The 27,947-nt window shown below is 39.2% G+C and overlaps 1 protein-coding gene and 1 long non-coding RNA gene across 3 annotated transcripts in view; one reads left to right on the top strand and one right to left on the bottom strand.

The window, feature by feature from the left end:
• nr6a1.S (nuclear receptor subfamily 6 group A member 1 S homeolog) overlaps positions 1 to 27,947 on the top strand; it is a 146,334-nt gene that overhangs the window by 48,309 nt on the left and 70,078 nt on the right. The gene's annotated exons all lie outside the window — the stretch shown is intronic.
• Positions 23 to 26,737, bottom strand: LOC108700025. The gene is made up of 2 exons (XR_001932925.2): positions 24,965 to 26,737; positions 23 to 809 (listed from the first exon to the last, which is right to left on the bottom strand). It is a non-coding gene; the product is annotated as an uncharacterized LOC108700025 (long non-coding RNA).

The following is a 27,947-nucleotide window of genomic DNA, read 5'->3' as shown; positions in this document are numbered from 1 at the left end:
ATATGGGGAGGTGGAGGGGGAGTAAAGGCAAAATTCTTCATTTATTTCAGTGTGACAATAGATTTAGCCTTACCTGGAGACTTTCAGCTGTTTTTTATCTACAAGTTCTTTCACCTTTTTGTGAGAATTCTAAACCCATAGGTTGGGCCACTTTACAGCAGTTAATTACAATTAAGAAAATCCTAAAATCAAGTGGAAACAATGCTGATGTGTTCTGCTCATTCAGCTGTTATAGCTATAAGATGTGATAATAAAATATAACCCCGTTCATTACAATTAGTGACATTCACAGCAGTGGTGGAAGATTGGTGTTTCCAGAAACCGGGTTCAGGCACTTGTTTTGTGAAAAGCCTCAGGGTACAGTCAACGGCCGATGGTTTACATTTTTACACTTTCTCAAACTCACCGACAGCGTTGAATGTTCTCTGAAGCCATCAAGTTGGGGCTCGATTGCCATCAGAAAGGCGGAAAATCTGCTGAGACCGACACATTCCAGGATCTTGATTAGGTCACCAGGAAATGCATTATGGCTAATGCTGGGTATGAACCTATTCTTCAGGAGCAATACGGTGCCCCACAGGCAATGGGTGTCCACACTGCAGTCGTCAAATAAAATATATTTTTCTGTTTATTATTAGTTATTTTTATCAGGCAAGTGCGGTGTGGGCACTCATGTCTGGCACATTGCTGTTTGTATCTACTTGAGCATCCAACGACATCAGTGTTATAAGACTTGGTTTCCAAGCACATAGCCGTCACTGTAGATTGTATGTTTTCACCTCATCATCACCTGGATTTCAGCAAGGATTCTATAAAGGGGGCAAGCAGAGGGAAAAAATAGTTAAAGTAGCTATCACTGTCTATTATCAGTAGAACCCATTACAGGTATGGGATCTGTTATCCGGATACCCATTATCCAGAAAGCTCTGAATTATGTTAAGGCCGCCTCCAATAGACTCCATTGTATTCAAATAATCCAAATTTAAAAAAAAAAAAATATTTCCTTTTTTCCTGTTATAATAAAACAGTACCTTGCACTTGATCCAAACCAAGATATCATTAATCCTTATTGGAAGCAAAACCAGCCTATTGGGTTAATTTAATGTTTATGTGATTTTGTAGTAGACTTAAGGTAGGAAGATCCAAATTACGGAAAGATCCGTTATCCGGAAAACCTCAGGTCCCGAGCATTCTGGATAACAGGTCCCATACCTGTATAAGAAAGCAGGGATTTCATGGAAAGCATCACGAATATAAACAGAGCAAGCGTTGCTTTCACTTCACCTGTACTGTTTGCTGTTTTGCAGTTTTCTTCCCCAGTAGTATAGTAAATGAAATGTTTTAGCATATTGTGTGCACAGTACATTTCCTTCTCTGCTCCATTGCATTTATTTGTTTGAATGGGTGTTGCCTTTTTGTTTGCATCTGCTACATTGTAATGTAAATGCTCTGTGTTGCTCAGAATCTACACTAGAATGAATACCCAAAGCATTCATAAAGATTTTGCCATGTTTTCTCTGCAGTTTATATTGGCGCTATATAAATAAAGTATAATGATCATTTCCCATTATAGCATAATGGAAATCTATTTCATTACACAGAACCCAGTGACTTCAGACAGTGCCATAATCCCAGCAATTTCTGTTCTTTATAATGGGATAGGATTTGACACCTGTGGCTCTGCTCTGGAAGAAAATATGAGGCCACAAACTGTAATGCTTATGATAAGCCAAAACCCCTGACATCTTCCATAGATGAGAATAACTGTTTAAAGGGTGCAGGCTGATTTTCTGACCCATGTGGCATTAGGCCATAAGGCTGAGAGCATACGGAGCATTGTTTTTTGCAGACCAAAAGAGAGAAGTGGATCTGCTCAATTGTCACTGCAGTAAAACTGCATTGACAAGTACAACTTCTGCCTGGGATAGGGCAAAAATGCAGAAGCAGGCAATTGTGGGCCGATCCTTGCTTGGCTCCGCTTTGTGAAGCTGAGCAGAGGTGGAAGCTGTACTTGAGATAAATTGGGAACGGATCTGCTTCTCTCAGCCTGGAAAAAAGCAAGCTGAGAGCAGCGGAGCCTAAGATCCATGTGCCCTCAGCCTTAAGCTGCTCATAGATGCAAAGATCCCATCTCCTGACCTGCCACTAACCATTCCGATCAAATAAAGTAGTAAAAGAACAGATCAGCTTATGTTCTGCCCCTGACAGCAATCATACGAAAGATATGTACGACAAAGCTGGTGACAGTCTCCCACTGAAAATCGTACAATACATGCAGAGAAATTATCGTCAGCCGACAGAAATCTTTTAACCTGGCCAATTGACCAAACGACCGATCTCCGTGGGACGAAAAATGTAGGGACTCTCTACACACAGTCCGAAAATCATAAGAATCCACGATTTGTACGATCAGATCTTTGCGTCTATGGCCAGCTTTAAGCTCCCCATAGACGCGACGATTCTTCTTGCCGAACGACCGATTTTAGGGAAGCCCGACCAATTATCGTGTGGTTAGTGGTATTCGAACGATCGTACATCTTACGATTTTTCGGCCGACATCTGTCGGGAAATTGATCGGCCAGGTCAAAAAATCTTTGTCGGTCCCAGTGTAATCTCTCTATGTTTGCAGGGCCAAGCAGGCAGCTCCCCTTTGTTTTCCTGGTAAATTGGTCTTTTTAGTTGATGGTAAATTCGTACGATCGTACGATCGTTCTGAGAAGATCGTGGTCTCACGATCAGGATCTGATCTTTTAAAAATCTCAACATCTATGGCCAGCTTAAGACTGCTGTAGTCAAGCTTTGAAGTTATTGATACCAAGCATGATAAGAAGTGCAAGGCAACCAAAGCCTTTTCCTGAGCTTTTCACCTCTTTGCAGAGAGAATGGGCAATTGCTCACATTGAGAGGGTAACAGGAGTCTGGCAACCCCCTCCTCTACAGCAGGAGCAGATCATTCATAACTGAATTACTTTAATTTTATCTTGGGGAGCTGAGAATTGGGTAACATAGGAGCCCAATGGTACTCATACATGTCTGTTATACACTCCAGTGCTTCTACCGTTTGCAGAAAAACAGGGGTATATTTATCAAAGAGTGACGTTGGAGAGCACCACAGTCCTCTTCTAGAGTGAAATTGCACCACTCTCCATTCATTTCTATTCGATTTTGAAAGGCGTATTTATCAAAAGATGAACTTTCACTTTCACCCATTTATAATTACTCTTTTAAAAATCCCATAAAAATTAATGGAGAGTGGCGGAATTTCACTCTAGAGGACTGTTGCGATCTCAACTGCACTTTTTGATTAATATACCCCATAGTCTTTTGTAGCAGTGTAATAACTACATAACATGTTTTTATCCTAATAATATCCATTATTCTGTACCAAAAGGGCAACCAACAAGACTACCAACAATAATCCATTCCCTTCAAATAAAACTCAATGTTTCCCATGCATTGCAGGTTACCAGGAGCCATTTATTTGTTATGTGTCTAATGAGTCACTTACTCTGACATTAACTAGCATTCCAGTCATAGAGCAAGACAGAACGGTTGCGTTACTGACAGAAATGAAGTACAGTGACATAACTACCAGGTTATCTACTCATGAAAGGAAAGGAACTTTGCTCCAGAAAATGACACTGCTTTGCCAAACCTTGCATGGTATTATCAGGCAACACTATTGAGGTATCAGAACAGTACAATTTCAGATGCTCAAGCTATGCCAGTTTCAAGTTTTTTAAAAGTTCCCACACACTGCATTTTGTAGTTCTGCTTCCCGTTAGTAATAACTAAAGAACTCTTGCCAGTTAGACAGCTTTAGGGCAGAGACAGACAAGAAGATTCGGGGAGATTAGTCGCCCGGCGACAAATCACCTCTTCTTCATACGACTAATATCCCCGAACTGCCTCCCTGCCAGCCAGAATCTAAATCACCGGTGGGATGGCACTCTGATCGCTTCGTTTTACAAAGTTGCCCTAAGTTTTCTCTGCTTGTCTGTGTCTGCCCTAAAGCTGGGTTCACACATGGTCAGGCAATCCCTTTCTTGTTCTACTAAGTGTCCTTATGGCACTTTACAATAACAGTGAAGGATTCTCAGGCCCCTCCTCCACCAGTCACATAATCTTTATTATGAGTCATTTTAGTGAAGGAGGTGACTCCTCTGCATTTGCTGTACCAGTACTATTGTGCCACATTAAAAACCTTGACATTTGAGTGGGTAGCACAGAGTCAGTTGCGGTTAGACATATAGATACCTTAAAGGAGAAGGAAATGCATCTTATACTTAGGGGTGCCAAAAAATAGGCACCCCAAGTGATTGTATTTACTTACCTGAAACGCCAGACCGGTGCTCCTATCAGCAGAAAACTGCACTGGCCAGGGGTTATTCCAGCGAGCACCATGGAGAAATCCTTCTTCTTTGTTCTAGCGGCTGCGCAGTAGAGCGAAAAGCTGAACTTTAATAAAGAAGTTGGCTATTGTGTTCTACTTTGCTTGCGTCTGCCCCGGGAATTTTGAAAAAAGAAGAAGAAGGAAGACGATCGCTCCGTAGTGCTCGCTGGAAGAACACCTGGACCGGAGCAGTTTTCTCCTAATAGGAGCACTGACACGGGTTGTCAGGTAATTAATTACAATCACTTGGGGGAGCCATACTTTTGGCACCCCCCAGTAAAATGCATTTCCTTCTCCTTTAAACTCTTGCTGGAGGCACAGTGTCAGTAGGGTAGCATCCAGTGTATATCAGTGTAATACAATATGTGTGTGCCTTTTAAGCTAGATACCTTACCTAGCCAGTAATGAATTCTTCTTTATTACCGCTTGAAAAATAAACAGTGGCACAAAATGTTGTCTCTATATAGTTAAACTGTATTAATAAGACCAGTTTTGTGTTTTGTCAGAACTATAAAAATGAATGTCTCTCTTGTGCATGGCTTGTCTCTCTTCTCCCCTTTCACATTCATTTTGCTCAGCTCTGACTGATTGCAACAGTCTTGGCCCAAACTTCCCCTAAAATGTCGCTCTCACAGTGTATGGTTACATAAAGCACTCTGGTCCCTGTAGTTGAGCACCAGGTGGATCTTGATATTGCAAAACCTAGAAAGCAAAATCACAGAATATCAGCCTATTGACTCTCTACACTGCCTATGTCTGGCACAGAGAAATGCTTTAGAGGAAAACGCTGCAGATGACCTATATGAAGACAATGGGTTTCAGAAATGGGTTGTAACCTTTCTAGCAAGTAATAGCTTATAATAGACAAAAGCCATGAATATCCTGTAAATGATATCCTTATAAACAGCTCTTAGTGATGTCATCCGTTATAAACGGAGCTTGGTGATGTAGTTTTTGTTACATGACTCACAAACTTGTGTATTATAATAAATAAAATACCCCTTGTTGGAAAATATGAGGATATTAGAATTAACCTCAGAGTTCCATGACCTGTATAAATTATATATTATATTTTACAATAGGGGTACTTCATTCACTATATATTATACCTTCCTGGCTGTAAATAAATGATCAATCAAATAGAAATTGCCAAAGAAAATCACATTACATAGATAGATGACCACCAGGTCTTTATGGTCACCTGGATCTTCCATAAGAAGAGGGTTTCCCTTACATTGCTATGGGAAGTTGAAACAGTCAGTTATGGGTACCTCCATGGTTTTAAGCAAAAGCACTGCTCAATAGCCTGTGTGTGCCATAGGCCTAAACTTGCTTTCTATTCTAACATCTATTACAGTATCTTCTGGCACATATGGATACGTACAGCCCACACACACATACGCCATAGCCCAAAACGCAGAAATTCACATGTACCATTGGATGCTGTTAATTAACATCACAACAGCCCATCATATTTGTCTGTTGTAGAAACAAAATTGCTCGTCACCATTGTTGCATATGTAAAGGTAAAAGTATAGTGTTATAGATACAAATATTCAGGATCCGTAACCCTTGAACACAAAGGTAACATTCTTGATTTATTAAGTACGGTCTGACAGTAGTGCACTGAAATGAGTGACATGCTCAGTATCCATTAGTATCTGCAGATTTAATCCAAGGAAACGGATGCTAATATCTGTTCTTGTGCAGCGACTGTAATTTAGGGAACCCTGCTGTGAATGTCTGAGCAGCCAGCTTTGGCGGCTAACACTAGTAGAATGGAATCTATATTTAGCCAAAAAAATATTAACCCTTTCACCAGGAATTTGCAACCTGGAGCCTCAAGTCTGTGTGTATATTGACTGGCACAGTTGAGACAGTCGCTTATCCTAATTTTATAACGATTAAAGATTGGGAAAATACAGAGAACGCTTATTTTTTTAAATAGACAATCTGCCTAATTACATGTGACTGCCCTTAATGTAAACGAACAAGCCTCTCTCAAAGCAGCCAACAGGGAAACTGTGTAGCAATGGAAAACTCGTAAAAGCACTAAATGAAGTGGCACTGGGCCAGTGTCGTTTAAGGTGACCAGGGATTCTTAAGGCAACACTCGAGTTTAACAGGCCCCCGAATACATGCGAGTGCTGACCTCATTTTATAGTTGCCGGCAGACGGCAAGGCAAGGGGGGAACAAATCACTCCCTCATTTTACTCACAGTAAAACTTTTGCTCTAGAGACTATACTCGTGCAGATAGAGAATGTGTATGTGTGTGTGTATATATATATATATATATATATATATATATATATATGTGTATATATATATATATATATATATATATATATATGTGTATATATATATATATGTGTATATATATATATATATATATATATATATATATATATATATATATTAAAAGCATTATACACACAGCACTATAAAATCTCTTCTTTCTGTTGGCTTATACAAGTGCCTGCCCAACACGTTTCTCTACATGTAACTTACATCTGGTGTCTGCGACTGCCATCATCCTTGCTATGGAGCTGAATTCTTTTATCCCAGCACTCTTTGTCCTCATCTCTGTGCCCCTTGCATCGCTCTCTTTTTTTTTTCTTACCAGATGAGGTCCATCTCTTTCATCAGCCCTGTGTTGAGGAGCATAGCTAGCAGGCTGCCTAGTCCTCTTAGCATAGCTTTTTACTTCTTGCACTGACCTCCCCCTCTAGAGAGCTCAGGGCATCTCTACTGTAGATCCCAGCCAACTGTCAATTCCAATCACTGCTCTACTGCCACAACGAATGTTAGCTGTGCTGCCAAATAACTTCCATCCTTAGATCTACAGATGCACAGCACAGTGTTCTATTTTGCCTTATCCTTAATGTCTTTAAAGGAAAACATACCCTATTTAGAAAAAAAATTTCCAGAACATATCTTCTGCATATTTACATTTATGATTGGGAGCTGCTGCAGTTTTTGTAAAATATCAGTCCTAGTGGTACAGTTTTATATCTTATGTATAATACTGTAGCTTGGAGCAAGCCATATAGCATCTCCTCTGTGGCATGTAAGCTATTCAATTATATATACATTGTAAAGGGAAATAATTGCAGGATAAATCTTGTTCAATTGAAATTGTTATGTAATTGGACATCCTCCCCCAGGCATTAATAATGTATTCACAGTTAAATGAACAGTAACACCAAAAAATAATAATAAGTGTTTTAAAGGAATGACAATATAATGTAGTGGTGCCCTGTATTGGTAAAACTGGTGTGTTTGCTTTAGAAACACAACTATATTATATATAAACAAGCTGCAGTGTAGCCAAGGGGGCAGTTATTCAAGCACAGGAGACACAGTAGATAACAGATAAATAGTATCCCATTGTATACTACATAGCTTATCTGTTATCTGCTGTGTACCCTGTGCCTTTTCTTCCTTTTCAGTTTGAATGGCTGCCTCCATGGCTACACAACAGCTTGTTTATATAAACTATAGTAGAGTTTCTGAAGCAAGTGCACCAGCTGTACCAGTGCAGGGCAACAGTACATTATATTAATTACATTTTTTGGTGTTACTGTTCCTTTTAATGGAAATTGCTGGGGCCAGTTGGCTATTATGTGACTGTCCGACTAACATGTCTACCTGTAGGTACAGTATTCAAGGGACACAGCCCTGTGTTTGTCGTGTGGCTAAACTGACCAAAGAGGCACTACTTTGAAGACTAGACCATCCCATACCTTATACCACATATATATATATGTATATATATATATATAACATTTATTAAATAATTAATTCCAAAGTACAGGTATAGGATCAGTTATCTGGAAACCCGTTGTCCAGAGAGCTACGAATTGCAGATTGGCTGTCCCATAGACATAGATTTTATCCAAATAATCCAAATTTAAAAAAATGATTTCCTTTTTTTTCTGTAATAATAAAACGGTGCCTTGTACTTGATCCAAACTAAGTTATAATCCATTCTTATGTAATGTTTACATGAGTTTCTAGTTGACTTAAGGTATGAAGATCCATATTACGGAAAGATCCATTATCCGGAAGACCCCAGGTCCCGAGCATACTGGATAACAGGTCCCATACCTGTACAGCATAGCAGCACCTATTGCCTTATTTCTCAGCTAAATATGGCATGCTATTCTGCTTAATTGTTTCCTGTTCAAAAGGAAAAAAAACGTGTTGCAGCATATCTAAGCATGTTATTATAACTGAATGAGACAGTTTTCCTGCTTGTGTTATAGCTGCTCTTAAACACCAAATTCCAAAGCATTCAAAAGCCTCATGTTTAAAGGCATTGTAGCCATGTTTAAATAAGGGTTAAGACAGCTGCTGAAAAATTCCAAACATGCTGCAAAGGGCCCAGCTACCTTGGCATCTAAACAGGGCACAGAGTGGAGACCTGCAAAGCTACCATATGTGCCTTAAAGCCTTCAGGAATTAAAGGGTTAAGGCACACAGATGGCAGGAAGTTTGATTTCCTCCTGGGTGAATGTTTGAGATGGGGGAGTTGAATTGTAAAAGCTTTGGAATTTCAGCTCTGGGGCAACTTGCTTGCTTTGTCTGTTGAGTTTAATTGTATAGACAGAAGGGTTAAAAAAGAGCCATTCTGTCACTGTAAATGTCTGACCTTGTTCCATACAAATCCCTAAGAGTAGTGGATACAAACATGGAACAACTCCATAACAGAAGTGGCTAAGAAATATTAAACCCCAAAACTTTTTTTCCCCTACAATGAAAGAAAATGAAATTTAAAAAAAAAAAATGTAACAGTAATATGTTTATACATTTCTATTGCACCCACTTTTGTTTCTGACTGAATAATGTAGTGGAAACAATTTCTCATCCAGGCCTATTAGGCTAAGGCCAGACAGAGCAGAAATCGGCCTTTTCTCAACACAAGCATGTGGTATATTGGTACAGGTATGGAATCTGTTATCCAGAATGCATGGGTCTGGTGTTTTACAGGTAAAGGACATTTCTGTAATTTGAATCACCTTTCCTTAAGTCTTAATTCAGCTTTAAAGAAACGCAATAGGACTGTTTTAAAACCAGTATAGATTCATGCAGCTTTGAAGTCACCGAGCACAAGGTAATGTTTTATTATTATGGAGAAAATGTTAATAATAAAAAAAAAAAAAAAAAAAAAAGAATTATTTGCTTAAAATTTATTTTGTAGGAAACGGTCTTCCCATAATTTGGAGCTTTCTGGATACTGGGTATCCGCATACGGTATCCCATACCTGTAGTATCTTTTGTGATTCCTACAAATGTTCCTCCGATTTGCATTCTATTTCCTTTTTGTCACAGAGAAGCATTATTTGTATATCACTAATTCTGAGCCATTAATGGATTAAGTTGTAAAATAACAGGAATGAGACAGGTTAGTGAGCCAATGAAAACAGGAATGGATAACGGATCTTTCCATAATTTGGTTTGTCATACCTTAAGTCTACTAGAAAATAATGTCAACATTAAATAAACCCAATAGGGCATACAGTGTTGCAAACAATCACTTTGAAAAAGAATAGCCATAAAAGTGGAAGTAAAATATTGGAAATGGAAAAATAGACATACAGGTATAACCCCCATTACATGTGAAAAAACAGGAAATTGATTGTTCAAGATTTGTAGAGAAAAAAAAAAGATGGCTGCAGCGAGTTACATACATGTTGCAGCGGTAGAGCAAAGAAGAGGCAGATATTTAGCGGAATGTGGGTCAGAGATTGGCGGCGCTTGGGGGAAGGTAGGGAGGAGGGCTGTCTAATCTGCTCAGGGTACAGAAAGCAAGCAGCGTTCCTAATTGACCTTAATATTCACTGAACAGATAATTTAATACATTTCTAAAGCCATCTTTTCAGCTTCGTTAAAAAAAAAAGTACACAGATGGACAGTGCATATGCATATATGGGAATTATGGAGCGTGATTAAATTCATGACGTGTGTAGCCTGTGTATGAGAACTGTTTGACTGCAGCTTTTTGCCTGCTGAAAATGTTTATATAAAATGTATTTAATTAACAAAGAGGAGCACTACCCTTAATTGTAGGTGAACTGTCCCTGGTGTGGGTGAAGGAAAATATGATATAAGGAAAAAGTACCACACTCACAGGGGCTTGCTCAAACAAAAAAGTGGTTTATTTACAGAAGTTCCAACGTTTCGAGCACAAACTCTACTCTTCCTCAGGGACAAAACAGTTTTCTAATTATTATCTATCACTAATTGTGAAAGAGAGAGCAAACCATTTCCATGCAGTTTATGATTGAAGCGGAGTTGTTACATTGAGTAAATTGAGTTAATAATTGAGATATTGAGCCATTTGGGGGTGTACAAGCTGAGTTAATTTGGCTGTACACATAGCCTTTGTGCAACCATACCCATGGGGGGGCACCAGGGCTAGTTTGAAGGAAAGAAAGAATTGGCATGTAGATAAATGCCATTCAAGTAGAAGCCCATTGTAAACTGCATTGGTTTCTCTGTAGCCAAGCATCATATTTGGCATTTAGAATGCATACCTCCCAACATCTATGACATAAAAAGGGAGACAAAAAAAGTTGCCTGCTACGTCCATCATGGTGATGCCAAATAAGGGCTGGGATAGGCCAATTGGTAGCTTCATGTGGACTACTAGCCTACAGAAAGTTCTATTGGAGTAAACCTGTGTCTTTATGGTTCCAAAACTTTAATGTAATTCAGGAATTTCAAAATGGACACTTACTATAAGGCCACTAGGAGCAACATCAATGGGAGTTGAGAGCAACATGTTGCTCATGAGCCACTGGTTGGGGATCACTGCCCTATTGCAAGGGCCAGAGGTATATGGCTCCTTACCAAAGTTTAACCTTTACTGGATTATACTTTATGTATTGTGGCAATCAAATTATCAGTGCCTGAAGCAGAAGTGAAGTCTTTTACAAACTGCCCACAAATAATGGTATTACATCAATGCATCAGGCTTGCGTGACTTATGTCACTGTGACATCATTGACCTGTAAAACTGACAATCTAATTATTTGTGCCTGAGGCAAAGGGGTTTTTGTTTATGAAGTAGTTAATAACTGGTTTATGTGTCCTTGGCATCGAATTAGCAATTAGCTTTCTTCTGGCAAATACACGTTAGACTATAGACAGCACGGATTGATGCTATGATTTACTTCATTGGTAAGTCAAGTTGTGGATCATGTTCCTACAAGGCCTCTTTTCAATAATTATGTGTGGCACTTAGAATCTGTAAATTTTAGATACACATGGTGCAGGCAGATAAAGCTGAGAAACTAGTGGCATAAATTCACCCTATCCCCCTCTTTAAAAAAAGCAGTTGATTCAGAATTTTAATTTTTTAACTGGCTTCTAATGCTGCCTAGCATGCATTTAAGTGGTAACTAATGTGATTCATTTGCCCTATCCATGTCGCTTTTGCTTTCCCTTTAATCTTGCATGTAGGCTTATGCACTGTTTGTAAGAATCAGATATTTCATGCAGCAAAACGTAACAATGTTTATCTACTTGAGCTAAATTAAATGCAGGGTGGCACTTTGTACCAGCTAACTGGCACTGGTTTCTACCTCCTGTATGGTGCACAAAGTATACTTTCTAACATGGTGGGGTGAGTCAGATTCTCTGGCCTGTGATGTAAGGCTCATTACATTCAGAATATTACCAGTGGGTATAAATCAACAAGGAGGAGTCCCCTTACAATTAATACACTGTAATTATACAGAACAGAGGTTGCCTTTTGCGGCAACCCTCTGCTTTCACACACAACGCACCACAGTAATCCGGAGAAGGCGTACTTTAAAATAATTGATGAAAAATTATAGTTCATAGACAAGGTGCCAGCCTGCCTTTGTTATTGCCATGCCATACACTCAACAACACTTCCGAACTGTGGGGGGGGGGGGGGTAAGCTTTCCTTCTAAATATATATTTATATATGAATTAATTTGAGACAATATATCTGCTCTTTTTTCTAGTAACTTGCTGCAAATCGTAAAATAATATATTAAAAAAAGGTTTTGTTTTCTACATAGACACCAATTGATTCCACAGATGAAGAGGAAAACATGATGGTCTGCCTCTGACATATCCCTGCCCCTCAGAACCACCCCCCCTCACCTTGTTCTAGAATCCATTACTTCACATTTGGGGGGTGGAGTTAATGACTCTGAGCCTGTGCGGGGTGGGAAATTGTTCCTAAAAGTTGGAGATAGACTTTTACAAAACAAAGTGCACCTCCTTTAAGTCCAAATAAATGAGCGTAGGTCAAAAACGAAGGGTATATTTTCCCTTTAATACAGGCTGTCTTTTTTTTTTGGTCTTGTTTTCTTGGTCAAAGCTGTCATATTCAGAATTCCATTGGTTTAGTGGCATTCTGGAAACACCCATCTTGGTTTGTATAATACATTTATGCTGTCATGTAAAAAAAATGTTGCGCAATATACCACAAACCATTTTACAGTGCTGGAAACCCAATGTGGGTGTCTGCATCTTCCCTTTGAAGAGGAGATTCGTGGTACGATTACTGAACAGCCAAGTTGTAATTAGAACTCAAGAATTTCATTTGGCTTGGAGTCAGTTTACTCTCTCTGCACTTTGTAGTGCCTCATTTCCTTGCATAAAATGTCCGGAGACAAAGAAATGATATACTTGTCTGTGTTCTGTTTACACATTAGTCTCTTTAAAAGAAGGTTTCATCTTTTTTCTCAATTATGAAGACATTGTTTTCTTTGAATTCAAGACTCATCCCTGGGCTGGATGGGCTCATATGCACTGCAATACCCACACACTTCTTTACCTTCCCAACAAATGAGAATGGCTGGTGCTTAAAGATGGAGGGATTAGCATCCACACCTTGAACATGTACAACAGATTCACTGGCATGGGCTATATAACACTTTACAAAGGGGCCCAGAATGTTGCCTTTCCGCTAATAAAATTGCAAGGGATCTCGTTCCTGCTCTTGCCTTGTGTGCCAGTGAATCTGTTTTTCATAAGCATTGCATACACTTTTTGTATTGTGCATTCTCCCACTTTGAATTGGCGCAGGCAATACACTCCAGGTATTGCCTATGCCAATTCAAAGTGGGTGAATGCAGTGCATGCCTCCAGCTGGCAGCAGACGGGCATTTTGACTATGGCTGTTCTCCATAGAGGGTAGCAGTAGTCAAAACTCTCATGAGCCATAGGCCTAAGGAAAGTAAAGGGAATATACTGTACCTATATAACCTATACATTTCTGTTGTCTGCAAGAATATTCGAGTAACAGATAAGACAAAAAGAATCACCTCATGGCTTGGAACTTTCTTGCAACTTAAAACTCCGGTCCTGCAGCCTTCCAGTTGTTGCAGATGCTTCTGAGGAAGTGACGAGACGCCACGAAACGCGTCAAGTGTGGGGGAGGTCATATCCACATATGTAATGAAGTTGATGTTTTTACAACTATTTTTTCAATAAAGAAGGTTTGAGTTCTCCGAAACCACCGTGTGCTCCATATCCTATTTGCTGACCAGAACTACAACTGACTGTACCCAGTGAGCTTTTAGTTCCATGACACGTATAACAACGACAGCAGATTGTCTGCTATTGCTTTTAATTACCCTATTTGTATTTTAGAAATCTACAGTTTAAAAATGGAGACGCTGGTTAGCTGGAAGTAGCCTCTCTATGTAGCAGCTATTAAAGGATTAGCTTTTTCACTGCCAAGTTCCTTTTGCAGCCAAACATTTTGCCAGCAGTGCCACTTGGATAACATCAAGAGCATTTTAAGCATACCCTGTAAACTAGTACATCAGCTGGTACAAGTGAACTGTGACTTCAGGACAAGTGTCTATAGAAGGAAGCTTATTTTTTACGTTCCCTGCATAAATGTATAGCTTCTTCCCAGTGCGAGATGAGCTCAGCACATTTAACCAGTTTCTCGAGCTGTGTCTCACATTGGCCCTGTAGAACTAGGCATGTCTCTTTTATTGGCTGTAGCATTACAGCAGGACCCCTGTGCATGTCTCACTGCCAGCACTTGGATTTAATGGGCAATAAAGCACACAGCAAAACTAGCCTTGAATATTTATTTAGTCCTAGGGCATAAAGATGCTGTACTGTTGCTCTAAGCCAGTGCCTTTTAAAGGAGATATAAAGCCTTACAAATAATAAAGCTAGAAATTCTGTAATTTATATGCAGAACTTACAGTACCCTAGCCCTGTAACAGTATTGATCCATGCCTTTGCTCCATATCTTTTGATCTTGTTAGACCTTCGTTCGAGTTTCAGGGGCATTGCACATGCTCCGTGTGCTCACTACAACCAGCCAAGAATATGTGCAGTGATTTGGCTTTTATGCCTCCTGAGGAAAATAATAACTGTTGTAGTACTTGGCTAAAGGACAATATGTTAGGTACAGCATTTCTAGCCTAATTCTTGACTGAACTTTATTTCTCCTTTATTATGGCCCCCATGGATATTCTACCCTAAATTCCCCATTGTACCAAAAGTGGATGGGTTATGCCAAAGCCACCTGGAAGGTATGTAGGGGTGCTCATGAAGCTACTATGGGTAAGGTCAGCCATGTTGCCTGTCAAGGTATTATTAAATAATTATATCCTTAAGTTCCAAATAAACAGAGGGGCTCCATTTATTAACACTGGGAAAATTTGATCTGGGCAGTTACCCATATCAACCATAACTAGTTCCCTTCAGCCAGCTTCAAGTAAAACAGTCAATGTGATTGGGTTGCTATGGGATTTGCCCCGGTGCAAACGTGTCCAGTTTTAATAAATGAACCACGGTGTGGCCAAATCAGTAAATGCCAGCAGTAACCATAAAGGTGAACATTTCAGCCAGGGGGCGTAACTACATAGGAAGCAGACCCTGTGGCTGCAGGGGGCCCTGGAGGTATAGGGGGCCCCACCATCAACCTTGGATATGTTGAGGGCCAAAACTTAATTTGCTGTGGGGCCCAGTATCATCTAGTTATGCCACTGAGGTAAGTACTTTTATTTAGCCCCTTAAGTCTTGATTATTCTATAGAACATACATCAACGAACTGGAAAGTGTTACTTTTTTTTCTGTGACTGTTACCATATGTGATTTTAATCAACGCAAGGCGTTTTTTCTACATTTTGTTCCTTTTATTCCTTCAAACACTTCAAACACAAAGCTATGAGCTTATGTGATAGAATCATTCACACCTTTCCTCTCTTGCAGTCTGGCACTATTTCCTTCATATTCGATAAATTGCATTAATTTAATTACTCAGTGTCTGCAGATTACTTTGCACTTGATGGATCTCAGTCACTTCATGCATGTATTATTCTATTTTAATTTAATTAGGACACATCTCTTTTAAGCAGATGTATGCTCTCTGTGCATCTGCAACACTGCACTTGAACTTCAACTACAGGCATTCCTAGCAGTGGCTTCAGACTAAAGTGCAGCATCTTAATCCCTATTGACTAATGACCCCCGATATAAGACAAGAACAGTGATGGTAACAGCATATATATTATTCTATAAAATGTTTTATATTTGTGTATATTTAGCAAAGGGGCCAGCTCAAGTGAGAGCTGCCATATGGATTATCTAAGTCAAGACAGTCTCCTTAGATCAGCACCACCTATTATTAATTTATTAAGTACAGGTTTGGGATCTGTTATTCTGAATAATATCTTCAATTTATTGCAGTTCTAGCCCCAGAACAGAAGGGTTAACCTTAGCAAGGATGTGTCCTGCACTGACTCTTCCTGATACTTAACTGAACGTTACTCATAGTTGGCTCTAACGCATTGCATTGACATTTCTGCTCTGATTAGCTTCATCAGCATCATTACCCCAAGGCAGGCACCAGCTGAAAATTTAGGGCAAACCCTCCGGTATATAAACGCAATACTAAAGCAAATCATGCACTTTTATGGCTCTTGCCTCCCTAGAACAAAGCAGTTTTTGTTAGCATATGTGCTTCTAATTCATTCAAGATCAAGAAAATGTATATGAAATCAGTCCTCCAGCTCCACTGTAAGTACATGTAGCAATTGGCCCATTTTCTTGTAGTATTTCTGACCCTAGTGGCTGTCTAAAGCAAAATTTAAAAAAATATGGCTGAATCCATATTTTGCATATTATATTGTAAATATACAAGGAAGAGACAGAACCACGTGCAAAGTTTAAAAAAAATTTGACTTCCTTGTTCATGTGATGAAAAGTGTTGGCCAGGCACTTGGATTCAGGCAAATCGGAATCCTGACGAAAAAGGATGAATCCCGAACCTATTCAGTGCATCCCATATGTTTTTGAGAAAATTTTGGTTTTGCATTTCTACAGTAAAATTAAGATCAGCAACACTAGGAAAAGAAAATGACACAGATGCATTTGTATATAGTCTTCACATTACACGTATGCAATTTGAAGAATGCAACTGTTCACTTTGGCCTATTCACTGGTTCATACCTGCATCCCATTACATCAGGAAAATGCCCAATAATTCTTGCACAAGCACTCTGGGCATCCTAATGGAATAGTTGAAGCTTGTATTGGAAATCAATATTCAGTGTTAGTGTGCCCATAGGGATCAAATGTAATTTAGGGTTACTTTAAAGGGATCCTGTCATGGGAAAACATGTTTTTTTCAAAACACCTCAGTTAATAGTGCTACTCCAGCAGAATTCTGAACTGAAATCCATTTCTCAAAAGAGCACAGATTTTTTTTATATTCAATTTTGAAATCTGACATGTTTTTTCCCATGACAGTATCCCTTTAAGAAAGATAATTGGAACTCACTATTTTCCCTTTAAAGTGACGCTAAGGCTATGTCACATGGGGCATTTGACAACTGCTGCCATTAGGTAGTGGTGAAAGAACTTCCCATAGTAATCTATATGAAATACACTGCACTCAACACATGCAGATAGGCCTTACAGTGGTATTAATACATAAACTAGACTGGGATGCAAGCAAAGAGATGGCCTTCACTTTATATTATTATGTACATGGATAAATAATATCTCAGTATGGAGTGGAGTATCATAGTACAACACAGGATGTGCAGATTTTTATTTGATTTTCCTGAACTTATCGCCTCTTCATAAAACTCTCACTGTTGATCTACAGAGTGTCACTTTGCCACTGCTGTTCTGCTGATGCATATAGCAGTTGCCATGTGACTAGTATTTATTGGGCCAGTAAAAATGTCGTTTTATGCAATTTTTGAACAAAACAGCCCTTTCTGACTCTCAACAGGGCCAATGTTGATCACAGGCAACATTTTCCTGGAATTTACACTATTTGTTTCTGGAACCCTAAAAACCTTAAAATGGGAATTCTACTGTATATCAAATCCATTGTTTCATAGTGTCAATGGAGAATATTTAGTACAGATCCAACTCTTTGAATGATCTGAATACAGGTATTTTCTAAAAAAATATTTTCTTTTTCTCTATAATTATAAAACAGCAGCTTGTATTTGATTCCAACTAAGCTATAATTAATCCTTATTGAAAGCAAAACCAGCCTATTGGGTTGAATAAATGTTTACATGATTTTCTAGTAGACTTAAGATATGAAGATCCAAATTATGGAAAGATCAGTAATCCGGCATGCCCCAGGTCCCGAGCATTCTGGATAACAGGTCCCATACCTGTACCATTGTTATTAATAGGGAAGAAAGGTGCCACAGAGATGAAGACCAGTACTTCTCCCAGAAAACATAGCAGCCCTATCAGGAACTATGGTTCGCTTCCTAAACGAGACAAAAAAGGAAGGGTGACATTATGTATTTTATTTACCAGGAAAGGATGCCACCCTAATCACCATGGCACATAGGTCCCTTTTGAAGGGAAAGCTTGATTTCCCAGTAGGAGACAAAGCGCTCGATGTGCCATTAGGTATAGCACCTGGCCAATTACAGAAAGGCCATCTTGCCTCAAGAGGAAATTTCGGGCGACTTTGGAAAACTGAGTCGATCCGATTGCCATCCCACTGGCGATTTACATTTTATCCAACGGGAAGGCATTTCGGGGAGATTAGTCACCCGAAGAAGAGGAGATCTCCCCGGGAAACGCTATGTGTGCCACCATCCTTAAGGTATGAAGGTCCGAATTACAGAAAAATCGGTAATCCTGGAAAGCTCCAGGTCCAGATAGGGTTGCCCGCTGTGAGCTCAGTGTGGGGGGCGGGCCAGTGATGTCATGTGGGCAGGACGATAACGATGTGAGTGGGACAGGGACTTCGCACGGGTAGGTCGGAAGGCGGAGCTATACCGTGGCAGTTTGTGATCACCGCGTCAATGTCAGGGAAGCCTTTCCAGGTTTTCCAAATTAGAAAAACCGGGCAGGCGGATTTGTTAGGACAGGTGGCAGCCCTAGGTCCAGAGCATTCTGGATAAAAGGTCTCAGACCTGTACCATTTCCTGGGGTTATATATCTGTATGTTCATTATATACACCTATTTATTGTATGGCGGTGCAGAATACTTTGTAATAGTAATAAGGTGGTGTTTGTATTTTTATAATGTTACACTAGTAAACTGTGGTTAGCATACATTCTACTTCTCTCCAGTGACACAGGAGGGATATAACTCTGCTACTTTCTATCTCAGTATAGTGTTTATAGCAATGTTCCACTCCCAAGAGTTTCTCAGATATTACCATGGGGCTTATAGTCATTAAACAGACCATCTGCTGCCTTACTCTACGGGCATCCCTTTCATAGCTTGCATGTTTCTGCCTCTTGAGGTATGAAAGCAATGTATGTCATTTTATTTAATAATTCTTTAGAGTCAGATCTCCCCTTCCTTGCACCTTCTGCATATGTGTGGGAGTCTGCATAGCTTGGAGGGTTAGTTAGGGGAAAGGCTTGCTCATGGCAATTATGCCAAAGCACTAGTGGTTATTGTTAGACTACAGAATCTCATATCTATTTAAAGTTCCAGTAACCAATATAAAAGTTCTTATTAGCTGAACCCTCATTGCGACTATTTCATGCTGGGAAATAATTGTTTAAAAACAAGTATCTATTGCTGCTTCCGACACCTTATTTCATGTCCTTCATTCTATTAGAATGTAAGCTTTAATTAACCAGATTTAACTTTTGCTGTATTATGTAATTGCTGTCATCATACATATGCTAGGAAATTAGGACCAACCTGGGCTGAAATCTGCAGGCCGATTTCAGGTCCTGGTCGCTAGCAGACTCCCCTTCTTTGTTCTCGTCCAGAAGTCTTGTGTCAGCTACACAGTCGGCAGATTTCGGCTCAAAATGCAAATTCTGGCTTTTCTACAGCAAAATCTGCCGAGTGGCAAAGCACTGAACACAAGGCTTCTGGACGCGAACACAGAAGGGGATTCTGCTAGCAGTCTGGGGCTTAAATCGGCCTGCGGATTACAACAGGCTGATTTTGGCTGTGGCTGGCCCTAGCCTTACTGAAGTTCTGTTGGTGGTTACTGATAATAGTATTTCAAGGAACTGCTGAGGAGCTGTACTTATAATTTCTTATGGTAAAAACCCTTGCTATTTTGTAAATCATGTTTTATTAATACACTGTGGTGTTTTGCTGTGAGGCAATTACACACTGCCTTTGTGCGACTCACTTCCTGGTCAAGAAGATGATGTAATTTCATTCTACATTGATTGGTTCGTTGAACGTTTTTCTCTCCAGCAGTACAACGGGCGCTAAAAAATTTGTTTTTAAGTGTATACATGAAGGTACATGGAATAGCTTTCGCATATGTATGCTTCATCTTTGCAGTCATTTGGGGTCAGCCATTTTGAACCTCCTTCATGCTGCATTATCTGGAATTAGGGGAGATATAAAGCTTTTTTTTTTTTTTTTTTTTTTTATAAAATCCTCTACCTCAGCCTGGCGAAGAACTGAACACTTTATATGTACACTGGCAAAATGCCTTCTTTACAGGGAAGGTGTCTGCATTTATATTATTGTTAGTGATTCTTAAGGGGTAATTGTAGTTGAAGTGATTTGCACTGAGGTGACATCTTCCTTTGAGGGGACACATTAATTAAGCAGTGACATTTGCAGGCAAGGCGGCTATATTTTTGAAACAATGGAGTCACATGAAGGGGGATGAATGCAAAAAAATTTTTTTTTTTACTATAAAAAGGAATTTTTCAAGATTTATTATATACCTCAAGGATGGACAAAGTCAGAATCCGAAAATCCTCCATCTCAGACCTGCCAAGGTTGTATATAAGTCTATACATCCCTATCCTATTTGGAAGTTTCTGTAGTCTGCACTGGAATTACCCCAAAAATCCGACTATTTCTGGCAAATATCCGAAAGATTCTGACTTTTTGAGAAAAGGCAGAAAAAATCTAGTGATTCTGTATAAAAATCTGGAAACGTTGTTCGAATTTTCGCTAGATTTTATCGACTTTGTCCCCAATCTGATTAAATCTCGGTTTCTTAATAATAAATAATGTCACATTGTGGATTCTAGTTTGGTTGGACTTTTTTATTTAAATACTCAGAAAAGGGATTTTTTTTCCCCTTGTGGTTGTGTGCTCTGGGCAACGTTTACATACGGTCTCCCCCTCCCCCACGTGTCTGCTTTTGGTAGCAGCCGTATTCATCTCCACCAAATTTCTATCTAGATTTCCCTTTTGAAAAGCTGCAGGGACAGAATGGATCAGCTTCCTGTGGCCCCCATAGTTCTGAGGTCTTGCATCGCTTGCCTTTCCTAGCTGTGCTTTTTCGTAAATTGTACCTCATTTTCTGCTGCACTACACTTCCTGCTGTGTTCTCCCTAAATACCATTACGGTACATTCACAGTTCTGTAGAGCTTTCTCATCTTTTCATTCATTCCAGTGAGTTTTACACTTTCTTTCTGTTCTACAAACTTGTACTTTAGGATAAGTCTCTAGATAACAAATTATTTCAGTATTTTGCTATAAGCCTAGATATGGTCAAATTCTGCCTGGCAGATCTCCATAGCATTGTTTTGCATCCATATCATATAGTTTTACAGTTATAGGATCCGTTATCCAGAAACCCATTATCCAGAAAGCTCCGAATTACGGAAAGGCCGTCTCCCATAGACTCCATTTTATCTAAATAATTCAAATTCTTAAAAATGATTTCCCTTTCCTTTTTCTCTAATAATAAAAAACTATCTTGTACTTGATCCAAACTAAGATATTCTGTAATTAATCCTTATTGGAAGCAAAACCAGCCTATTGGGTTTATTTAAGCTTTACAGGATTTTCTAGTAGCCTTAATGTATGAAGATCTAAATTACAGAAAGATCTGTTATCTGGAAAACCCCAGGTCCCAAACATTCTGGATAACAGGTCCCATACCTGTACGCCATTTTTAAGCTTTGATCATAGTCCTTGTCAATAGAGCGGACACTTAAATTCATGTATTAGAAGTTCTGATAGTTTTGAGCAAGTTCTTATAAGTTGTGGTATAAACATCTACATAAACAAATTACAGGTATGGGACCGGTTATCCAGAATGCTCGGGACCTGTAGTTTTCAGATAAGAGGGGTCTGTCTGTAATTTGGATCTTCATATCCTTAACTCTGCTATTAAAAAAAATACTTTAAATGTGAAATAAACCTAGTAGGATTGTTTTTCCACTAATATGGATTCAGGCAGCTTAGTTACCATCAATCACAGGCTACTTTTATTATTACAGAGTAAAGGAAATCATTTTTAAAAATTATAATTATTTGATGAAAATAGACTCTATTGGAGATGGCCTTCCCATATAAGGAATCACATACCTGTATATAAAAGTAACACGTTTGGAGTTGTGTGAATTTATTTTTTAAATATTTACTTTTTTATCATGAGTTTAAATGCATGTGTGAATATATATATATGGTTTTAAATACATAATACATGTATGGGACCTATTATCCAGAATGCTCAGGACTTTTTCAGGGGTTTTCTGGATAATGGATCTTTCTGTAATTTGAATCTTCATTCCTTAAATCTATAAGCAAATAAATTAAACAACCACAATAGGCTGGTTCTGCTTCCAATAAGGATTAAATATATCTAAGTTGGGATCAAGTACAAGGTACTGTTTAATAATTACAGAGAAAAAGGAAATCATTTTTAAAAATGTGGATTATTTAGATAAAATGGAGTCTATGGGAAACATCCTTTCCGTAATTCGAGCTTTCTGGATAATGAGTCTCGTACCTGTATAAATATTTATATTATACTCCCTCACAGACATACATAAATTAAATAAATTATACAAATAAGTTCTAACTAAAACATTTGTTTAAAGAAGACAAATATCTGATAAATTAATATGACATTTACATTTCTTTCTTAAATAAAACATATTTTACGTATTCAGTTGACATTTCAATTGTTCAAAGAAATCAAAATCTATGTTTGTGTTCACGACCATGTATTTTACTGATGATTATACTGCCTGTTCTACTCAACCACGAGCTGTGGGCGCATGATCCATTTGAACTTTGAAGCCATGTTCCGTACAGGAAATGAATTCCTGAATCAATGTTCCTGCTGTTATTTTCTGCCATAAATATCTGTGCATCTTGCCTTCCACTACGGCACACAAACAATATCTGCAGTTCACCTATGCACAAAAAATCCCTCACTAATGATCTCATAAAAAAGACACAAGTCCAGCTTATGTGGATACGCTTTAAAAAAAAAAAAAATAAAGTGGCCAGTGGCATTCATGGTAAATGTTTAATAATTGTAACTGTCCATGCATGAATGATGATAATATTACAACAAGCATTATGGAGGCTGAGAGGAGCAGAATATTTTATTGCCCAGAGCAACCATCACTCCAGGGGTTAATTCTCCCCACATTACCTCTCTAATATTGCTCAGACAGGGCTATATGTCCCCCCTCTTGCAGACCTGCTGTTGGGGCATTAAAAAGCTGTAATTTCCTGTCCGTGCCCCCCTCCCTCTTGTGTCTGTGGTGCTTTAAGCTTTGTGTCCTATACATAGTGACTGCATAGTGCTAACAAATCTCTATTGTCCTGAGTATGGAGGGCTGGCGGGGTCTGAAGAATTGCTGTCTGGTTTCTATTCAAATCCAGGTAGCAGGATCTATGAACAAGACTGTTCCAGCAGCTACGTGAGGAACGTTTGACTAGCAGAGAACTGCAGAGCCCATCCAGACTTCCCAAAGTCCATTTCACCCCACCCTTCCTCTGCCAGATGTGAGTCTACCTCAAATACCATGAGCAGGTTCTCTGTCTGCTATATTACCCTGAATGAAACATTTCTGTTAAGTTTAAATGCAGCATTTCTGCTAAGTTTAAATCTAAAATAATAAACGTATACCAGGAGCTACCTATCTGTGTGTGGGGTGTTTGGGAAGTGAAGTAGGAAAGTCCCACCAGGTCTCTCACTTTGTAGGACCCTACTGAAGAATAAATAAAGTCCATTGCTTCCTGCAAATATATCTATTCTTTCAAAAGGGGCTGCAAGTTTGGAATACTATCTAATATCGTATCAGGGGAAGAATGGTGGAGTAATAATATAAATAATATAATGAATAATAATATAAGGCAGCGCAGGCCATCTGGGAGTTGTAGTCTCATAACAGCTGGAGAAAGAGGGTATTCTCTCCTAGGCAGCACCTGCACTAAAACAAGATGACAACCAGCTTCACCAAACATAAGTACAGGTATGGGGTCCGTTATCCGGAAACCTATTATCCAGAATGCTCTGAATTACAGAAAGGCTGTCTCCCATAGACTCCATTACAATCAAATAATCCAATTTGTTTTTTAAAAAAAAATCCTTTTTCTCTGAAACAATAAAACAGTACCTTGTACTTGACCCAAACTAAGATATAATTAATCCTTATTGGAAGAAGTACCAGCCTATTGGGCTTATTTAATATCTATATGATTTTCTAGTAGACTTAAGGTATGAAGATCCAAATCACAGAGGGTCAATTATATGACCCCAGGTCCTGAGCATTCTGACTCGTAGCTTGTTTCATTACAATGTTTCAGACCTCTTTTTACACTATTAGTTTCTATATATATATATATATATATATATATATATATATATATATATATATATATATTAACACCTAATTCTAGGCACACAGTTTAAAAGATGGTTTAATACACATGATTGTTATTTTAAGTCTGCAACTATAACTATTATGGCCAAGATCATCCTTCCAGCTGTAGGAAGCTAACATTTGCGGCATCACTAAACAGCATGGTCTGTTGAGGGATGCTGGGAATTGTAGTTTACATCAACTGGCAGGCCTTGAGTTGTAACTCTGGCTGTACAGTTATACAAGAGACAGATTTCAGAAGCATCATCTAATGAAATCATACATGTAATTGCAAGCTTGTGGTCCAATAGCTCAACCATAGCTCAATCATTTCCTTGGCAGACACATGTGATCCACGGCAGACACTTCAGGCAGCTCAAGTTGTCCTGTCCCTTAGGTAATAACAGATTAAAGGCGCCCTAAAATCTGAATGAATGTGTGGTAGGATGGCCCCAACTTGCACATCAGTGTTTGGATTCCCTTTACAGGCACCCCTTTCTTAATCCCAGACTCCCAATCTCTTACCTGTTGTACACCAAGAACAGCAGAGTCTCACCACTTATTTGGTCTTTAAGTCTTCCAAGCAAACACATTGTGATGTGTCTTATGCATCTCCCTGTCTATCCTGCATCTTAAAGCGAGAGAGAGATGTCTCCAGCAGAAGTCTGTGGATCCTTGTAGACAAAAGCAGGCGCGACTAGTAAAAGGTTGGGGGGGGGTAGTTGTGGGCAGGTTTGGAAACATTTCCTGTCACTTAGCACATTCCTCCTCACTCAAGGGGGGAAATTAGGAGGAGAGATCAGAGACTGTATTATTTTACTCATTGTTAGGTTTTTACTTGAGCCGGCACCTCATTGCTTTTCCTTTTGTCTGCTTTGATGATGTCAAATGTTCTGGGTTTTTACGTGCAATTTAACCCTGTAAACGCCAACCACATCTTGGCTTTGTTGGAATAGCACAGTTTGCTGTTTACATGCCTGAGCTTGTCTAATATCACCCCCCCCCCCCATTCAGGCACACAGGCATGTAAGGTGTATTACTTTCTGGACGATCTTCCAAAAAGCATTAGTGGTGACAGGCAGCCAAAAACTGCCTGTGCCGTGTGTCACATTCTGTAGCAAGCCGTTCTGTCTGAAAATGTCCCTTCCATTGTCTGATGTGGTTTTATGATCTCATTATTACAGTGCAACTAATGTACCCATTATCTTGATACTGTGTCAACACTGGAATTTAAGGCGTGCACGCAATCCCACACAATTGTAGGTCTTTCTATTGAATTTTTGGATTAGGATTTGCTGGCAAATTCTAAAAAAACCGTGGCAAATGAGTGTGTGTTATACAAAAACATCACTTGGGTTCATAGCTGTTCTCACTACGGAATAGACAGCCTTTCCCAAGTCATCTATGTGGTATAATTATTTCAGGACTTGAGTACAAGATTGGTTAGTTCTATGTAGCCTTTTTTTTTTTTTTATTCCCCACTGCACAAAAGCCGGGTGACCCTCTGCTGCCGACCTATCAGGATGCTTACTCTGTCTGGGTTTAGCTGGTGTGGCTTTGTCCCCCTGTCTGGCTCAGTCCCTCCCTGTCTAGTACAACCAGCCCTGCGGCGAGCAGAGTATTCAGTTACATTCATACCCTGGACAAGGACGCCTGTTTGCCGTATCTTATTTTCTAGTGTTCAGTAAATCTCCCACCACGCTATTATTCTTGCAAGCAATCTGAAATACTGAAAAGAAATTAAAGCTCTAACCAGCGCTAGTAAGAATTTCCCCAGTAGGGAAACTGAAAGAACAAAGAAACCACGTGCAGTCATCAGATACCTCTGTGCACATATTTTCAAATACTTATCAATGACAATTGTTAGGACTGAAGACATAAATACTCACCTGGCAGGAGGGTGATCCTTGGGTGAGCGCTACAAGTGAAGGCACGGGGCGGAGGGATTTCCTGAATGCTAAGTAATCAGCACAGCGAGTGAAGCTTTTCCCTTGTTCTGTATTGGAATGAGCAGCTTGTGCAGTCAGCACATGAGAGGATTCCTAGGCTAAAACCCATTGGAGTGCCTACAGACTAAACTATCTTCTCCCTGTCTCTTGCACTTGCATTGAACTATATATGACCCACTTGAAGGACAGGAGCAAATGCAGTCATGTGCAGAGCTTGGAGGCATGCTATTTGTTCGCAGCAGCGTAAAGAGAGGGCAGGATTCATCCCATTGGCCCATCTACCCGCTCCCCCTGAAAACCTTTCCTCCACCCTCTCATCCTTTATACCCATCACTGAAACATGACCCATTCAAACACTGTAATTTGCAGTTCACGCTGTTTGGGTATCTGCTTTGCCTTCAGTAGCTGCTCTAATTAAAGCTTTGCACTTCCTGTGGCAGGTATGGGTAGTGAGACAAAACACCTGCACAGAAACTAGCGACTATTAGACGATGTGCCTGTGGGTAGTCAGCGGCTAGCATGTCAATTTTGAGGGTGCCCTTTGTCCACTGCGCTTAATTCTTTTATTATATGCATTCCTACTTCAGATCTCCTCCTATTGCAGAATGCAAGAAAATATAACTGTAAGCAACTTTCCAGTACAGGTATGGGATCTGTTATCCAGAATTCTCAGCACCTGGGGGTTTCCAGATAAGGGGTCTTTCTGTAATTTGGATCTTCATGTCTTAAATCTGCTAAAAAAATCATGTAAATATTAAATAAGCCCCATAGGCTGGTTTTGCTTCCACTAAGGATTAATTACATCTTAGTTGGGATCAAGTACAAGGTACTGTTTCATTATTATAGAAAAAAAGGAAATAATTTTAAACATTTTGGATAATTTGATTAAAATTGAGTCTATGGGAGATGGCCTTTCTGTAATTCGGAGCTTTCTTTTTAACGGATTTCCAGATAATGGATCATACTGTATATACCTGTATATATTAATTGCACTGTTCTATGGTTTTATTTGTAAATGTAATCTCTCTGGCTGTTTTTATTCTCTGCCCTACTGGTTCTGACATCCAAAACAGTGTTGCAGAAGCCAGCTGATTAACAAACCTGGAGGAGAACCGACTCCTGCTACGTCGTTTAGGAGCAGAAAGGGATAAACAAACATTGCATTGTTTTACAACTACTGACAACTAAGGTATATAGTAAAGTTGCTTAGAATTATATTTTCTTGTATTTTACAAAAACAATTTATTAGTGGAGATCCCTTTTAACCTATACTTGTCACATACTTATGAAAGATAATGAAATATTCACTGACATAATACAGATGCTTAGTCTGCCTGAATGATTTATTTATCCTTTCTCATAAGCTCTTCAATCTGCTTCAAAAATGCATATTAATTCCTAGAGACTCTGGGCCCAGCTTGTGGCCCTAATTCTACTCACTGCACTGGCAGTGCATGAGGCTTTGGAAATGGGGAGGGGAGAGAATAGGAAGGGTATGCTGCTTTTATCCAGCATTATGGTAATAAATCCTTAATGCTTGTCCTATCTATTCAAAATTA

Source organism: Xenopus laevis, chromosome 8S (genome assembly GCF_017654675.1).
Source record: "Xenopus laevis strain J_2021 chromosome 8S, Xenopus_laevis_v10.1, whole genome shotgun sequence".
Taxonomy (NCBI): domain Eukaryota; kingdom Metazoa; phylum Chordata; class Amphibia; order Anura; family Pipidae; genus Xenopus; species Xenopus laevis.
This window is presented reverse-complemented; position numbering and strand designations above follow the sequence as displayed.